The following is a 19,182-nucleotide window of genomic DNA, read 5'->3' as shown; positions in this document are numbered from 1 at the left end:
TTGTGTAACACTTCCGAATTTTAGCTTAGACTTTATGTTTGTTGTACAACCTGTTTAATTTTAGATTCCACCAGGGTGGTTTGTTTTCTAAGTTAGTATTGGGCTTACATCTGGTAGGTACAGCAGCCTCTATGCAGTCATTGGCTTGGTTGTACAGAGCTTCTGTGATAATTCTGCTCTGTGAATAATTCTGCATAGACTGCTGTTTATCTGGGTTTGCAGAGGTTTGAAAATGTTGACAGGTTATCCCTTAATAAAACGTAGTTTGCCTTGGAGTATTTTCTACTGTTACAGTGTTTACTCTGGTTACAGAACTGATTCTTATTTTGTTGGAGACTGCTTTGTTATCTGACTTTACCAGAGAGAACACAACATGGTGTGGGGGTCCATGAAGTACCAGCATTCTCCTGTAGTTCTGACTACCAAGCCCAATATGTTTGTACATCTAGTAGGTGTATGCAATAACTGGTCCAAGGTGTTTGTTTTCACAAAGTCTAGAAATTTCTGTGCCTGCAAATATGGGGTCATGTAGGATTCTCAATTTATATAGGGATAATTAAAGTCACTCATAAGTAGGGTAATTGGTTGACTGGTGATCGTCTCCAATAGATCTAAGTAAGAGCTGTGGGGTTTCATTGGACATAGAGGGTGACCTATAGTTTCCTAGGGTATGGTATGTTACCTTTGTCTGTGTAGTCTTGACATGGAGGAACTCCAGTGTGTCATCCTGTTTAACCTAGAGGTGTGCTTGTTTTTGGTGTACATTGAGACACGTCCACCTTTAGTCCCTGTATGTGTAGTTGCTGGTCTAAATGTGTTGAAAGCACTGAAGCCTTGCATTGCTGAGGTATTCTCTGCAGCTTTAAACAATGTCTTGGTAAAATGTCTTGGTAAATGCATAGATGTCTGCATTTTCCATGGTGAGGGGAGCTTGGAGGGTGTGCCTCTCAACTGTCCATATTTTTGCAGAATGTCCAGATTTTTGCCTCATATCTTTGGTTCATTCCTCATAAAAGTTGTAGTTTTCTCACAAATCACTGAGGATTGAAGTTAAGAAATAATGACAGCCATTTAGGTTTTAAGCTTCATATAACGACAGCCATTTGAGTTTTAGGCTTCATATCTTTCTTAATATGCATATTAATCAAAATCCTGTTATTCTAGCAACATTTTTAAGATTATAAGAGTAGTATTTAAAATCTGTCCCAATTTTTGGGCAATTCCCCCTATTATTTTTGGATCTGTCACGATTTCTTGTGCTAAGAAGTTGAGAGGTATGGTGGAGCTTCTTGTTTTGACTCCTGCCAGTGAGCAGTAACACCTTTAGATTTCCTTGGATAGATTTTGCTGTGTTGGAAGGTTTATCAGGAAGCATGGTCTCAAGGTTATAGATAAATGCTAACATCAGCATGCAAACTATTAAAATCTCATGGTTACAGCTGCATCATGTTGAAACATGGGGATGTTCTAATAAATTCAGCTACCAAAACAAGCATGTCTCATGAATTACTATTGGGTTACTGGCTAGAAAATTCCTTTTTAAGTGTATGTAATACGAGTTTTATGTGGAGACAAGGACTGACTTTAGCAGGTACAGAAGTGGTCCCTTCCTATTCAACTAAGGTAGTGCAGTCTTTCCATTTACTCTGTACTGCTAAACTGTGATCTGATCTCTGCTAAACTGATCCGATCTCTGAAGGGAAAACCATACTAATCTAAAAATAAACATGCTCTTCTTTTGCATACACCTTCACAGTGGCAACAAGCCAGGCAAGAATTTTTTTGTGTTACTGCTCCAAGCTATAAAGTGATAACGTGGTCGTTTTTGTCAGAACATCTAGGGCAACATGTGAGTGTGCTGGTTGAAAATGAACAGTAGGTGGGGCTTGTTAGTGCCCTTTGAAAACTTCAAATAACCACTTAAATAGCTATACAACTAAACTATAGCATGGCTGGCCACAGTGTGGCAAACCTTCATGGGTAGGAGAAAGGCATGCGTGATTTTACTTCCATTACTTAATTATACATGTACACATTATACAGATTCAAAATGCTATACAATATATGCCACACTTACAGCCATGCTATCTCCTAAAGAACACCAACTCTGTTAACATTACCGCGCAAATATAAAATGTTTTAGCATTTCCACAAGCATACCTCTCAACTAACAGCGAGGCTTTTGAGTTTTGCCCAAGTAACCCACACATCAGCCCAATTTTAGTGGGTTAAAGTTGGAAAATCCACACCTACATCAGGCGAACTCTCCATTAGTAAGTGTAAGCCAGGCAAGCCAAAAAAACTAAGCAAACAAAGTTGTTAACGCAATGTTAGCACCATAGCAAGTAATCCAAGTACTGTGCTACTACTGATTGTTTCTCGCTCTCTTTTTTGAGAAGAGAGTGAGAAACAATTATTAGATCTCTAGCTTTCCATGTCATGTACATAACTGCAGACATGGCAGTCCAATCCCCTTCCACTTTACTTTGCAGTTAAACCACATAGACTGCTGGGCATCATACACTGATGCCTTTCTCTCCTTAATCTGGACTGCTTTTACAGCAGTTGAGATTTACAGAAACTAATTAAAAAAAAAAAAAAAAAAAAAAACGGAACTTGACGAGCATGCGCAGTTCGAGTTCCAGGACTTTGTGAGTCAGTCGGACTCTCTTAGAGCACTACAGCTACTAAATATTTTAATTTATAAATTTTTATTTATTTAAAAAATGTTCCAATCTTGAATCTTTTCTTTCTTCACAGCTGGTGGAGGGGGGCTGTCCTACAGCCCAATGGCATGAGCCACCACTGTTTTGGGGTTGCCTAAAAATGGCTCAACAGGGTGGACAATGCTGTAGACAATATTTAAAAGCTTAGAGAGGGCAGGTGCTGACCATCCTTGGCAAAATGATATTGTCTGTTAACCATGTCCTCTCATTTTGACAAATGTTGTATTCCCCTAGAATTATACCAACAGCTAATTCATAGGATCATAGGACGTTACTAGGGTGTTGGTCCTGAGGCTCTTACAAGCCTAGCCAACAACTCAGCCCATGTTCCAACCAGTCAGCACCCTATGCCACTGTCCAGCAGGGACACAGGTTGAATCCCAGGGGTGTGTTTTCTGTTCCCCATCCAGTTATCCAGGTTGCGCTTAAAAAGGTTTAATGAGGTACTCTGCTTTACATTGAGAGGGAGTCTATTCCACAAAAGGGGGAGTCTCTGGGACACATATCTGTCCTGCCAACAATCCTATTGATGTCATAGACCAGGTTGAGGTCACTCGTGCAGGTTACTCGAGTGGAGCTTGACTTGCGGATATGCAGAAGTCCCATCAGGGCAGGGTCTGAGATTGCTTTGTATGCAAGATAGAGGTCACCTCTGAGGAGTCTGTATGAGACTGAGCAGAGAGACAAGGCTTTTAGCCTATCTGTGTAGGGTAGATGTTTGAGGCCCTGAATTCACTGGATGGGGAACCTCTGTGGTCTCTCCAGCTGCTTCATGTACTTTGTGTCATACATGCCAAAAGGAGCATTGTACTTAATAATGGGATTTATAAGGGAAGCATACAGGGATGTTATGACCACCTTGTCCCTGGATGAGATACCCTTATTAATGAGGTGGACCATGTAGAAAGCTTTCCATATAATGGAGGCAGTATGGTGGTCAAAAGTCACTTTGCTATCAACCTGGGTGCCCAAGTCCATCACAACTGATTGCATGCTTAGTACCTTATTATCAATGTGATAATTTGTCGGGATGTCACTCTCCTCAAAATGGATGATGATGAATTTTTTGGCATTTAGTTTGAGGTCATGTTTCTGGCACCAGTCATTTGTTTGTGTTTGGGTGAGACTCCCTTTGGAAGAAGTTCATATCACTAGGGGACTTGATGACAGCACCCATCTTGCAGTCATCTGCAAACTTGGGCAGCCATAGCCCACTAGATTTGGCCTGCACCTCTGAGAAGTATATCCCAAACAGCAGAGGCCCCAAGATCAATCCCTGGGGTACACTGCTTGTTACGGGTCTACTACTTGAGGTGCCTTCCCCTATTTTGACTAGGTGGGTTCTATCTATGAGCCAGTTTGCTACCCATCTGGTAACATATGGATTGATGTCTACTTGAGAGAGCTTATCTATTATACCCGAGTGGGGAATAGTATCAAAGGTTTTGGCCAGGTCACGGTAGGTGGCATGCACTCTCTTCCCCTCGTCTATGGCCTTGATGACTGTCTCAAATAAGTCAGCCAAATTTAACAGGCATGACCTCCCCTTGACAAAACCAAACTGTGTAGGATCATGTTTCTGGAGGTTGCCAATGTCCTTGTTAATGAGGTCCATGATAATCCGCTCCATGGCCTTGCAGATCAGGCTAGTTAGGCTAATGAAGCTATAATTTCCTGGATCAGTGGACGCTACATCTTTGTGCAAAGGGATGACAGTAGCTGTCCTCCACTTGGCTGGGACAAAGCTGGTAATGCAAGTACCTAATGGTGCTGCAAGTTCTTGTCTGAATTAATGTAGGATGCAGCCTGGAATATTATCAAGTCCCATGGAGGCTGTATTTCTTTCCATTGAGAGGGCAGTGAGGACTTCCTCCCAAGAGATAAGGGGAGGGGGGCAGGTACTGGGGATGTCCTGTTTTACTGATGGGGGGCAGAAGAGTGAGGTTTTCACTGATCCTGTCTGCAGCAGGTTGGCTATATCTACAGCGTTTGTGTATGTGGTGTCCTTGACCACTAGTTCTGAGCAGATCTGGATGCTTCCCTTGAAAATGTGGATATATGTGAAGAAGGCCTTATGATTGTCTTTAGTAGATGTGGCAAGTTTCGACTCAAAGTCTGCTTTGGAGGATTTCACTAGTGGTCTTATTTGCTTGTTCAGGATAAGGAGAGATTGCTTCCAATTAGGCACCTGCTTCTTCTTGGTCCTGGATAGAAATTGTTTCCTTTTATTATAGAGTTTATTTATTGTAGATGCCCACCAGGCAGGTTTACTCTTCCTTGAGGAGGAGAATTTCCCCTGTCTGTTATTCCTGATTCCATGCAACTATATAAATTCTCATATAGTACTTTGGTGTAGGTTTGGACATATACCCTAGTTCCTATGGAGGGGGAGGATGCTGTGAATCTGTTTATACCTTCCCTCAGGTGGCTGTTATCAGCTTTGGAGAAGTATTTTTGTTTCTCCCTAGCTAGGGTTGGTGGGTCGGGGGAGACAGTGACTTCGAAAGTGACTGCTTCGTGGTCGGATCTTACCAGGGCTGATGACATTGTAGGGATGCTGCAGTGGTTACTCATGTTGTTTAATACCAAGTCCAAGATATTTTCACCTCTTGTGGGTGTGTCAACCAACTGGTCCAAGGCATTTGCATTAATGAAATCAAGGAATCTCTGGGCATTTGTGTTTTGGCGTGAGTATTTCTTCCAATCTATGGTTGTCTAGTTAAAGTTGTCCAGGGACAGGGTAAAGGGTTGAATCTTGATAGATTTGAAGAGGTCCAGATAGGTGGCGTGGGCATCTTGAGTCAGAGTGGAAGGCCTTGTCAATTGTTAACTGCACCTGGAGTGTTTCCTGTGCATCATACTGTTTGACCAGCCTAGAAGTGTGTATGTCTTTTGTATATGTTGCAGCTCCACCTCCTTGTATTTTGCTGCCCATGGTTTGGCGTCTGAATGACTAATAGGATGAGTAACCTGGTATGGCTGGGGTGCTTTCTGCAGCTTTGAACCAAGTTTCTGTGACTGCACAAATGTCAGCTTCTTCTAGGGTTAAGAATGCTTGCAGTGAGAGCAGTTTCATGTTTAGACTCCTAGTGTTTAGCAGCATGACCTTTAATTTCCTCCCAAGTTATAAAGATATGCATCTGGAGCATTTCTTCCTGGGCTTCCGCTGAAAATTAGCTTTGTTCCAAGTTGGACTTTCCCAGTTAACAAATGTTAAATAAATAAACAAATAAAATTTACATTTTGATGAAATTTTCATCTTGGTAGTTTTGACCTCATGGAATTGCCTAAAAAAGGCACTATGGGGGAGGCAGGAGCCTGAAGCCGAAAGGGAGACAAATGCAGGCCATCTCTGGCAAAATATTGTAGTTTGTCAATCCTGTAATCCCAGGCTGTCAGGTACTGGACCCCCTTGGAATGACATCAGAAACTAAGCCAATTGTTATAGTCAATAACTTTATGTTTGTCAGTCTTCTGTTCATATTGTGGCATCACCTTTGGTGAAGATAGAATGTTGCAGAATGCTAGGCACATACCAGCCTGTGACACCTGTCTGAAAGCTCCAGTCTTTCTTGTCATGTAGTCTAGGGAGGTATATAGGTTTATTTACACCTACATGGACTGTGACTGAATCATACTGGTACATCTGGTGCAATGACTTGAGGGCATCCATATCTTGGTGGATCCTGGTCACTGATAAGCAACTGACCATTATTTTCTCTTTGTTCAACCTGATGAGTGGAGCATTAGTATGTCCTATAATGGTGGTTTCCTATAAATAGAGTCTTGGATAGTGTATTTGCTTGCCCTAGTGGCTTGGTAGTTGTGGCTCCACTGGGTGTAGATGTATGTATAGTGTTATGTGTTGCTTCTTTTGAGTGCTTTTGGGTTTTCTGAAGATAATGTTTGCAGGTGGAATGCCTGGGAGGTCTTTGGGGCTTGGAAAGACTGCATTTGCATGTGTCAGCATAAGTAGGTGTATATCTGGCATGTTTTTTATATGTGGTGGGTGTAACATACGTGTTCCTAGCAACCCCATAATTATTAGGAGTGTTTATACACGAGGGTTTTGCCTACAGAAATATTGTGTATATACATCTCTCCTATACTCTATCTCTTTCTTTGCAGACTAAATGGTTGTCAATGAATATTACACCGTTGTCACATTGTCTCAGTATACCCATATACACCTAATATGCTGTGGAGAAATTGGGAAGGTGCATGTGCATGATGTCAGGTCCTTTACTAGGTGTGCTACAAGGCTCCTGTGCACAAGGGGTTTAAAGTGTGTTGACTAAGGGTACTCTTGGGGATAGAGAGATGGGCCTAGGCTATGCTACATAATTGTAAATTCAAGGGGAAGTGCTTCTCAACATGGAGACTAGTTGCAATGTGCTACTCACTGTGCATAGTACTTGCTCTACACTCACCAGTTACTGGTACGGTTTTACAAGTGGTTTTATAGGGAAAATTTGGTTTGTAAGTGTCAACATCTATACGGAGCAGTAATAACCACTACTGCATGATGGACAGTGGTGCACAAAAGTACCAAATTTGTATAGGTGCTTAAAATACAGGAAGCTGGCTTCTAAATCCTTTGACCAATAAAATAAATATGTACAGCTCTACTCCTACTTGATGGACTATACTAGTCCTGTTAATGTAAAACACACACACACACACACACACACACACACACGCACGCACGCACACACACACACACACGCACGCACGCACGCACGCACACACACACACACACACACACACACACACAAAGTTTGCTTGAGAGTGTCATGCAATGATAAAACACCTTAAGCTACCTGGACAATGCAGTTGCAAGTATTAGGGACCTTTAACATGATTTAAAGCACAAAAGCAACAAATAAAGCAAAAAATAGAACAGTAGCTCCATAAAACAGTTAACTGAAGTGCAGAATAATAAAATACATCTCTTATCTGCCAAGGATAGAGCAGGATTAATTCACAACAATCACAAAGTGTGCCAAGGGAGCCAAGCAGATGGAGGTCTGGGAAAATGAGCAGGAGACAATTTGTATAAAGGAGATTTACTAAAGCACTAGACTGGATTCCTGGGAGGGCACTCAGTATTATGGATCTGTGCAAAACAATAGGTGGGAAAACTACTTAAATATCTTACAAAAGACAACACCAATGAAGGAGGGGAGAGAGACATTGAAAGTCAGATTACCACAAGCAGTGGAGGCCAGAGACGCAGCCTTTTAAAACCACAATAGGAAAAGTTTGTGAAGTTTGGGGGAAAAAAATCAAGCTTCAAGTTATAAGATGCAGGCTAGCTAGAAAAGATCTATTCAAATAAATCCAGTATTGGAGCTGTAGTCTTGTCACTGAGTTACAGGTGAATGGATTACAAATAGGTTAGAATTTCAGAAGCTGTAGCTTAACATCGCAATGGAGGCCAAAATCAGATACAAAGTATAGGGGAAGAGAAAGGCATAGGAATGCAGCTTTAATAAGGTAAATGATAACAGAATATAAAGCTCTAGCACCAAAACTGGAAAACAAACATCTATGAAAACACTGAAGAACCAATCCTGGTGCAGAATTTACAATACTCTCACTATAGCAATTTTACCACAGTCTAATGCACCAGACTATCCAGAAATTTAGCAGCAAAACTGTTTATGGAGAAAATGCAGTAATAAATGACTAAATAAGGCAAGACACTGGCAGTAGTGCACAGTTCTGACAAAACTACAAATAAAACTATAAGACAAATGCCCTGGACAGAGCTCAAAATACAACAGCTAGCTTTTAGAAAAAGTTCTACTTATGGAGATAGAAGTGCAGTATAATGTATAACTGATACTAAGATCTAACAGTAATTCACAATCTTCTCACAACTGCAAATTAAGCTGCAAGACTAAGGTCCCTGAACAAAATAAAACAAATGCAAACAGGTAAATATTTTGGCTAAAAAAAAAAATAAAAAAATAAAAAAACAGGAAAGCACAAAAAAGGATCACCATACAGGTCATGTGCGATTTAAAATGTATAAAAGCTTTTTTGCTTTCTATTTTTATAACGTATAATTTGCAGTAAACTTTATTTAAACTTACTTGAGTTTTAAATATGATGAGTCCATTAGGAATGAAAAGACGAGAGTGTTCAGTTGTTTTATACATATCCATCTATCTGTCTAGATAGATAGACAGATATATGTGAGTGTGTTTATAAAAATAATGGCAAAACTACATGATGCAAAACATCACCAATTCAAATAAAATAGCAAATACTAAAGTAGCATAAAAAATGAAGAAATGTCAAACTCGACGATATAAGGATTGATAAACTGAATAGTAATGACTGGATACTCAATTTCAAGATTTCTGACAATTTGCTGTGTTGAATATTTTTTACTCGACCTAGGAGTGGTTAATGAAATTTGATCAAATCTTATAATGCCAAATTCTATAATAGTGAGAGACAATTACTTGTCTCTTTGCTGGACGTATGGTAGATCCTATTCCTGAGGTAGATTTTGACAATATGAACTATCATAATTTATGAATATATACATATATATATATATATATATATATATATATATATATATATATATATATATATATAAAATATGTACACATATATAGGTTGGTACTAAGCTAACTGCCCTTGCAAGCCATTTTAAGACTAGCCAATTATCTCTTGTGAGACTCAAACCCTGCACCTTGTGTTTGTAAGGCAAATACCTTAACCATTAGGCCACCCTCCCAAAACATATATCTATATAGGCCTTGCCCCCCCTGCTAAATAAATATACCAATTTAAAAATCACACTACAATCAGGAAAACAGTAAATTTCCCATTCTGCTCTGTACTACAATCTACATTTAAAACGTTCAAAGTTTCAAAACTTTGATCTTATGGTCTCAACCATTTGCAGTTCAAAGTTTTGAAACTTTGAGCTTGTGAAGGGAATCCATACATATACATTAAATAGTATCATTTAAGTCTTCCAAATGTATATTTTGTCAATACACTTAAGTTGTGGTTTCCTTTGTTGTAGACAGAAATGGTAACTTGTCTTTTTTGTCAACTTCAGGTATGTTGAATCACGATAGCCCAGTTGTCTAAGTAAATTTTCCAGTTTTGATAACTGAGTATTTGAGTTCATGCCACAACTTTTGGATACAATGAAAGTTTCAGCATTATGGGTTTGAGAGTGTATGCAAGTGTTTTCAGGTTAAGATTAGTGTATGATCAAAGTAAGGGAATAGTTTTAGTAGTGTGTGTGTGTGTGTGTGTGTGTGTGTGTGTGTGTGTGTGTGTGTGTGTGTGTGTGTGTGTGTGTGTGTGTGTGTGTGTGTGTGTGTGTGTGTGGTGATGTATGGGGAGATGAGCTTTGTGTGTCAGAGTGTATGAGACGCTGTTTGCATGATGTTCTTCGTGTTTCACTGTTGCAGTCATTACATATGGGTAATCTGCTGGCAGGTTGCCCTCAGTCAGCCTGAATAACAAAGTCTTGGGTCCTGCGTCAGTTCTTGTCTCTTCTTCCATGACGTCAGGTCATCAGGGGTATAAAACATGCAGCCGACGCCATTTTAATCAGTCTTTCTTGTCGCGCGGTGCCCAAAGCAGAAGCAGTTCTCAAGTGCCGGTCGGCTGACTCCTGAAATTTTTCATTTTCGAGTTCAGAACCAAAGTCTTCAAACTAAAGCTAAGTACCCCGTTGGGGAAACTTTTTCTTGCTCCTTAACGATGTCAGTAAATGTTAATAATTGTATTACTTGTGGGAAGCAAATACCTCATAAGGATTTTCATTTGTATTGTATTCCTTCCCTAGGCCCTGACCATAACGTGCCTTGCTGTCAGTTTTTTGCTAAATATAACCAATGCGCTATTAAGCGTCGGTATATTTTTGCTTCTAAATATTTTGGCTCAAGATTTAACTATCCAGAAATGTCAGTTAGCAATCCAACTACCGGAATTCACAAAAAACGCAAAGAAAAAGACAGTGACAGACCATCGAGGTCCAAAACCGACGATGAAGCTTTTCCTAAGCCAGTCGCCGGTTCACCGGTATTCAGTGAGGCACTTTTGCAGCCCCTGATGCCCACTACTTTTAATTCGCAGGCCTCTACCGAGACTCATTCGGAGTCCAGTATGCCACGAGACACTTCAAGCATTGAACCCCTGGATGTCTCTCCCTTAGATGGGTCCAGAGCTGCTGAGCAGGCACCGGCTTCTGGGAGTGTTTTCATGCCCAAAGATTTGTATATTAAACCGACGCCATCATCAAAAACAAGGCCAAAACCAACTTCTATGTCTTAAAAACTGACGCATGGGCCATGTGCTCAGGCCCCTATGCCTAAAAACCAAATGATCAAAATGGCGGAGGATTTAATTACTTTCATCAGGGGTTCCCAAACCCTCCTGCTAAGAGGCCTAGGCAAGGCACTGATTATGAATCTTCAGATCAGGTTTCAATTTCTTCTGATTCCTCTTCTGATCAGGAATTTTCTATTCCTCCTTATGAGGACTCTGATGCAGAAGAATCCATCCCTTCTGCTTCTCTTCCTGAGAATTTTTCTTTTGGAGAAACTTTGCATACCTTAAGGGAACATTTTCATTGGGAGAGTCAGGATTTTTCAGAATCCAACAAAAGGCTTAGGGATTTCCTTCTTCTTCCTAAGCATAGGCCTTTGGCTATACCTCCTGTTTTAGACATTGTTGATGATGTTTTCTCAGAATCCAGCATGGCTCCCGATTCCCTGCCTCCAGCTCCAAGTAAGCCAGACAGATATTACAGGGTTCCTGACTCCCACAAATTTCTTTTTAAAAACTCTACTGCTGATCCTGAAACAATTTATAAGGGTCCCAAGGGTGTTAAGGCTTCTACTGCTAAAAATCCTACCCCTTCTGATAGAGACTCCAGGGCACTGGATAGATGGGGTAAGAAGGTTTACACGTCTGCAACCTTGGCTATCAGGGATTTAAACTGTCAATTTCATATGCTTAAATATCAGCAGCATGTCATTGGCGTACTGAAACAGAAAATGATGTTGATTTCTGACTGTGTGCAAAATAAAGAGTTACAGGATTTATTGCATTCAGCTGAACAAATTAGAAAGCATACTTTGCAATGTGGTTTTGATTCCTTGGAGGCCTCTTGCAGGGCTGCTGTAACTGGATCTGTGATAAGAAGGCATGCTTGGCTCAAGGAGCAAAATCTGCCTGATCGTGTTAAAGCAAAATTGTTGGATGCTCCTTTACAACAGGACAGTCTATTTGGTAATAAGGCAGAAGAAGTTTTGAAAAAGATGAAAGACAAAGCTAAATCTATGTAAACTGTAAAGGATTTCTTACAAGTGCAGCCACCCAGGTTCAGTAGGCACTGGCCTACTAAGATTTGGTCCTTTCCAGTACCCAACAGAGCTGCTCAGGTCAAACCCAGACACTCCAAAGGCTCCATGTTTCAGTCACAAGGAACTTACAGAACAAAACAATGGGGTACCTCCACCTACAAATCTGGAAGTAGCAAGTCTCCCCCCTATGGTAAACAGTCTCAATGACTTTCCTCTGCCATTTCCAAGCACTTATCTTTTGGCAGTCCCTTTGGGGGGAAAAATATCACTTCATGCACAAAATTGGCATCTAATTACCCAGGACAAGTGGGTCTTAAATATAATAACCCAGGGATACAGATTTCATTTCCACACATTGCCAGTTCCAAACGGATGGCCAGATCTGCCTCCAAATTAGTGGGCAGAGGCCCAGAGGCCCAGAAACAAGTTCTGTCACTCATGGATATGGGGGCTATTCAACCAGTACCAGAAAAGGAGAAAGGATAAGGTTTGTATTCAAGAATTTTCATGGTACCCAGAAAAGACAACTCATAGCATCCAATTCTGGACTTATCCATTCTAAATACTTTCCTGGAAGTTCCAAAATTCAAGATGCTGACTCTACAACAGTTACTGCCTATGCTGGGCAAGGATGCCTGGTTGGTAACTCTAGACTTAAAAGATGCTTACCTGCATATCCCAATCAGGGAATCTTGCAGAAGATATCTCCACTTCAAAGCAGGCTTTTTGCATTACCAGTTCTCTGCACTGCCTTTTGGCTTATCTACTGTGCCCAGGGTCTTCACAAAGTGCCTGTCACCAGTAATTGCATTTTGCAGAGAAAGAAACATTCAAATTTATCCTTATCTGGATGATTGTCTAATTCAGGCAGAAATCAAGGACACTCTTCTACAACATCTGGCATTTGTGAAAAGGCTTCTAACATGCCTAGGGTACACCATAAACAAAAATAAACCACAACTGGTACCCTCTCAAATAATTACATTCCTGGGTGCAAGCTTGAATACATCTGCCCAGATGGCTTACCTCACACCAGACAAACAAATTCAATTGATGACGTACTTCAAACAAGTGGCCACAAAAAGCCAGCTATCTGCAAGACAAATTCTGCAGGCCTTGGGGTTCATGGCTTCCTGTATTCTACTAATTCCATATGCAAAACTGCATATGAGGAAACTTCAGTAATACCTAAAAAGCTTATGGAGTCAACATTGTCACAGCCTGGAAACAATGATTCCTATCATTCCTTGCCTGCAACAGGAGTTCCTATGGTGGGCAGAGGCCTGTCACCAAAACAAGGGACTGTCATTCATTCATTCCACCCCCTGCCACCCACACCCTGACTATAGATGCATCAGATTATGCTTGGGGGCCCATCTGGCAGGGAGATGTATTCAGGGCGAATGGAGCCCAAATCAAATGCACCTACATGTCAACCAGAAAGAAATGCTAGCTGTACAGAATGCTCTGACAGCCTTCAAGGACTTTCTTCATCCAGGACAACTACTGATAAAGACAGACAACACCACAGTTGTGTGGTACATAAACAAGCAGGGGGTACCCACTCCTACCCCGTTTGCAGACTAGCCATGGCTTTGTGGAACACAACCTTGACTTATCAACTACATCTACAAGCTCAATTCCTGCCAGGAAAACAAAATACTCTGGCAGACGAACTAAGGAGAAATCTTATTGACCCACATAAATGGAAACTGGATCCACAAATCTTCAGCATGTTGACACGAAGATGGGGGAGCCCAGACATAGATCCTTTTGCCTCTCTCCAGAAATATCAGTTGGACAAATTCTGCACAAGAACTCATCACAAAAAAGTTTGGAAAGTGGATGCTCTATCCTTCAGCTGGAAAAAACTATCAGTCTATGCCTTTCCCCCTCTGCCTCTGCTCTCCAAGATTTTACTAAAAGTCAGACTGGAAAAATCGAAAATGATTCTGATTGCTCCAGACTGGCCTTGCCAACACTGGTACCTGCTTCTATGCAATATGTCACCCCTTCCTCCGTGGTACCTGCCTCAGACAACTTACCTACTGTCTCAGCAGAACTATCAAATTCTGCACACTCAGTTCCAAACTCTGAATCTTGCAGAATGGCTAATCAACTAATTTCACCAGTCACATCTCTCAGTAAACCTGTGACAGATGTCATTTTGGAGGCTAGAAGGCCTAGTACTAGAAAATCTTATGCTGATAAATGGAAAGGCTTCTGTGCCTGGAACCAAGCACAAGGAATAAACACAACAATGCCCAATATTCCTCAGATTCTGCAATATTTAACCGAGATGCTTCACAGGGGCCTATATTTTTCTTCTATAAAAATCCATGTCTCGGCCATTTCGGCTCATTACAACACAGAGCCTCCTCTCTTTTCTCATCCCCTGCTAAAGCAGTACCTCAGAGCAGCCAAATATTTGATACCTCCCAGGAGAGCACCAACTCCTGCATGGGACCTCAATTTTGTGCTGGAAAAACTCACCCTACCTTCTTTTGAACCAGCTGCTACTGCAGACATAAAATTTCTCTCTTGGAAGACAGCTTTTCTTTTAGCAGTTACTTCAGCTAAAAGGATTTCAGAACTACAGGCTCTCATGGCAGTGGAGCCTTTCATTATCTTTTATCCAGACAGGGTGGCCCTCAGGACCAGTCCATCCTTTATGCCTAAGGTGGTATCCAGTGTGGCTCTTAATCAGACCATTCATCTGCCAACTTTTTTCCCAAATCCACAGAACAAGGGGGAGCAGATTCTGCATTCATTAGATGTACACGGACAACTAAGATTCTGTTTAAACAAGACAAAATCTCTAAGAAAATCTGAGCAACTACTGGTGGCATTTGCTGCAAGGGCAGAGGGAAAGGCTATTTCAAAGCAGACTATTTCAAAATGGATAAACCATTATATCCGTTTCTGCTACATGCACCATGGTAAACCTGTCCCCAAGGAGATCAGATCCCATTCCTCCAGGGCTGCATCTACTTCTGCAGCTTTTCTCAGAGGGGTTCCTAACAGAGACATTCTAGAAGCTGCTACTTGGAGCTCAGTTCATACGTTCACCAAACATTACCATTTACCTCTCTTTTCTAAATCCAGAGCAGGCTTTGCCACTGCTGTCCTGCAGGGCCTTATAGCTGCTCCTAATGCTGTATAATTCCATCCTTCCAACCATAGCTTTGAGATTCTACCCAAATGTAATGACTGCAAAAGTGAAACACAAAGAACATAGTACAGTTGTGTACACTTACTATAAATGTAGATGTTCGAGTATATTCACTGTTGCATTCCTGGTTACCCACCCGCCAGCCCCCTATTTCTCTCTTATTATACCTCTTCTTTCCTTTACTATGCTCAAAAGCCCTAGTTGGAGGTATATTTTTGTGTTCCAAATTACATATATATATATATATATATATATATATATATATATATATATATATATATATATATATATATATATATATATATTTTTTTTTTTTTTTTGCTTTGCTCCCCATTTGGGGGGCACCTGACATCTGGGGCAAGAAAAATTGATTAAAATGGCATTGGCTGCATGTTTTATACCCCTGACGACCTAACGTCATGGAAGAAGAGACAGCAACCGACGCAGGACCAAAGACTTTGTTATTCAGGCCGACTGAGGGCAACCTGCCAGCAGATTACCCAAATGTAATGACTGCAACAGTGAATACACTCAAACATCTACATTTATGGTAAGTGTACACAACTGTACTTTTAGGATAGGGTATACCTTTAGTGTCGCACCTATTTGGAAATGTGTGTGACGTCTGTCATGACTGGGATTAGCACACAGGTAAGGATGAGGGGGAGCATTGCCTTAATACTCTGAACTCCCTCACTTGTGTGTCAACCCTAAACTTAACTGACAATAGGAACCAATGAACCCTACTGTTGCTGGGGGCCCCCGACTGCTGCAAATTATCTAATTTTGATATTTTGTTTCATTGTCAAACCAACAAAAACTAATGCAGTAGTCTTGTGTACATAATAACCAGGTGGGTAATGGTAACTCCTGGGATGAAGAATCATAAGGACTGACACCACTTCTTTGCCTGTAAATTTTATTTATTTGCAATTGTTTGCCTGGATGGTATTAATGGGTCAGAAAAAATAACCCCCTGTTCAGCAGACATCTAGGAAGAAAAGTTCTGTACATCCAATACAAATAAAATTAAGTACACAAAGGAGAAAAAAGCTAAAATATTTTTTCCTTGTAGGGTGATATAACAGAGTAATCTTATTAACAAACATCTGAAGCAGGAGATATTAAAATTTTACAGTTGTTTTGATAATTTGTCACAATTACATTAATAAATCTGTTCCAATACATCTCTTCTTATAGTGACAGCGTCTTATCAGGTAATAGACTTCATAATTCATTAGTGCCCCTGACATAGTTAAAGCCTGCCTTTCCCTCCAGTAGAATGAAATAAAAGGTAGCTTTAGTTACCGGTGATAGACGTGGCTGTGGGGAGCACCCTTATAATTCTTGGCAGTGTGGGGGCCCCCACAAAATGTGCAGCTCATTGGGGAAAATGGGTAGAAAAAATAGGTCATCCATTCTCCAGTTATGCACTATATCCTAAACAGGACTGTAATGTGGACCTGATAGGGTAAAGTCTGTAATCAGAGAATGAACATAAGAGACGTAAATGCAAGAGATCAGCAGCTGAGAACAAATGATTTCAGTACTTACCTGAGATTTTAAGAACAGCAGACACTCCCCGACTTCAGGGATTTTTATAAATACTGGCCAGACAGTAGATACAGTAACTCTCAAATTATTTGCTCACATATTCTGGTAAGTGCCAGAAATAGCAGTGGAATAAAGGCTCAAAATCAGAAATGATTTTTAAATATTACTATGATTCCCTAAAAAATTAAAAGAATAAATACACTTTGCATCCACATGCATTTATGGAGGAATAAGAAATATGAAACTATGATCTCTGGCATTATTCACTATCTGTAATTCTAAATGATTTACTAGCAAATCAAATTATTTATGAGGAATAGGGAAAATATGAAACAAAATCAGGAGCATTCTGTTTCATTCAACAAAACTAAATCCACTCATCTACCATTTATAATCACTTCAAAAAATGGTACTAGCATCTCTCCCACTGACCACACCAAATTCCTTGGCATAGAAATTGACAAAAATCTGCTGTTTGATGTCTATATCTCACAATCAAAAACATCCACAAAAAAATGGGAACACTATATAGACATAAGAAATTCCTATCTGATCAGGCATGAATTACCCTAGCCCAAACTCATGTAATGTATGCCGCACCAATCCTTACCCAGACAAGAAAACTGAATCTTGACTGACTCGAGTCATGTTATAATAAAAGTGCCATATCTGCAAACAACTCCACCTTCAGAACCCACCACTGTCAAGCTTTAAGGGACCTTCAATGGCTAGAAATTCCCCAACTACTCAGTCATCACCAACTAATATTTGCCTACAATATTGCAGAATATCCTAATAAAACCACATCACTAAGACAACATCTTACCCAGTACATATCAAATTGTCCTCTCTGCTCTTCTGACAAATCACACCTCTGTATCTCTAAGGCTAACAACTCTGCAGGGAAAGCATTATTCTCTCATAACATAGCTAGAAACTAGAATAACCTCCTCCTACTCTAACATCTGCCTCTACAACTACACAGTTCAAAAACTCACTTAAAGCACACCTGATGAATTCCTGGCTATGTCCATGCATCACATAACCCTCTGTTTTTTTCACTACAAACTTCTACCTATACTATTATACCTACCGTTAATCTACTACAGTTTCAGGACTCTCTACTGCTGATTTCAAATTTTAGATTTCCCTATGTTTAAGAGGATTTTCTTATTCTGTATTAATGTTCTTTATTGTTGTATATATGTTCTACCTAGTATTATGTATTAAACTATGTTTACTCACTGTGGAGCTTTTCTCCCCGGGCCTCCACTGTAAATGCCCTTGTGTCCAGTCGGACTATCCTGGTAAACAAATGTAAAATAAAACAAATAAATAAATAAATAATTCTGTGAAATCGGACAGAGTGATAGGTATGTATTACACAATAGGTGGCTATCTTCGATGGATTGGCCACAGCAGGATGTGTGTGAAAGCAGCTACTCATTGCTTCAGCAACAGTGCTTTACTTTGGTTGAGTTCCTGACTACCATTTTTTCTGTGTGGCGACCACATGCTCTCACTGTCACTGTACGGTTTTACCTGTGAGATATGGTTCCCTCCAGCAACCTAAACATATGCTGTAAGTAAACATGCAGATTGCATGTGTGTGTTTGTGCATCTTGTGATACAGCTGAATTGTCAGGGTGTGCATGCACGTGTGCTTGTGTGTGTGCATGCAAAAAATATCACTGATTTTTTATTCATGGACACACACAATAATTCCAGGCACACACATAACTCCTCTGGGTAGGAGTGCAAAAAATGCATTTAACAAAAAGAACATTCAGACCCTAAAGAGCTTGTAGGGGTCTGATCGACTCCACACTTCACACTGTATAAGTGGATTGTGACATGGACTAAGTGGTAGACTCTGTCCTTTACCACACTCATTCTAAAACCAGCCATTCTCATAGGTGTTTACATAAGATTGGATGTAGATTGTTTAGGGGGCTTGGGGTTGTGTGGTCATTATTTCTTTAATATAATTCACACTCAAGCCTCAGATGTCTGCACGAGGGATCATTATTGCTTGATTTGATGCTGGTAACAGTTTGGTCATTGTTTTCTTAACTCATCTCACAGACTGCAGAGTGTGCATTGAAGGCCACTGTAACTTGTGCATGGGAAGTGTACTATCTAGGAGCAACAAGTTGGGAAGCATTAATGTGATTGTTATTTTTTCACCTTCCAAACAACCACACATATACACTATGTATACAGATGGCTGCTTTTGAGTGTAGGGGCAAGGAGTGATGTGCACATCATTCATACCATTGCTTTGATCCCTCTCATAAGACGGGTAGGATGCACTGAAAGTGACTTTCATTTCTTTTTGGCAGTAGTGGGGTAGGGAAGCAAGTATTGCTCCTAAATAGAATGT

General features: G+C 40.4%; 1 protein-coding gene across 1 annotated transcript in view; it reads left to right on the top strand.

Moving 5' to 3' along the window:
* CACNA2D2 (calcium voltage-gated channel auxiliary subunit alpha2delta 2) overlaps window positions 1–19,182 on the top strand; it is a 5,241,953-nt gene that overhangs the window by 3,650,802 nt on the left and 1,571,969 nt on the right. The gene's annotated exons all lie outside the window — the stretch shown is intronic.

This window comes from Protopterus annectens, chromosome 7.part0 (genome assembly GCF_019279795.1).
Source record: "Protopterus annectens isolate FY-2018-M chromosome 7.part0, PAN1.0, whole genome shotgun sequence".
Lineage (NCBI taxonomy): Eukaryota > Metazoa > Chordata > Ceratodontiformes > Protopteridae > Protopterus > Protopterus annectens.
This window is presented reverse-complemented; position numbering and strand designations above follow the sequence as displayed.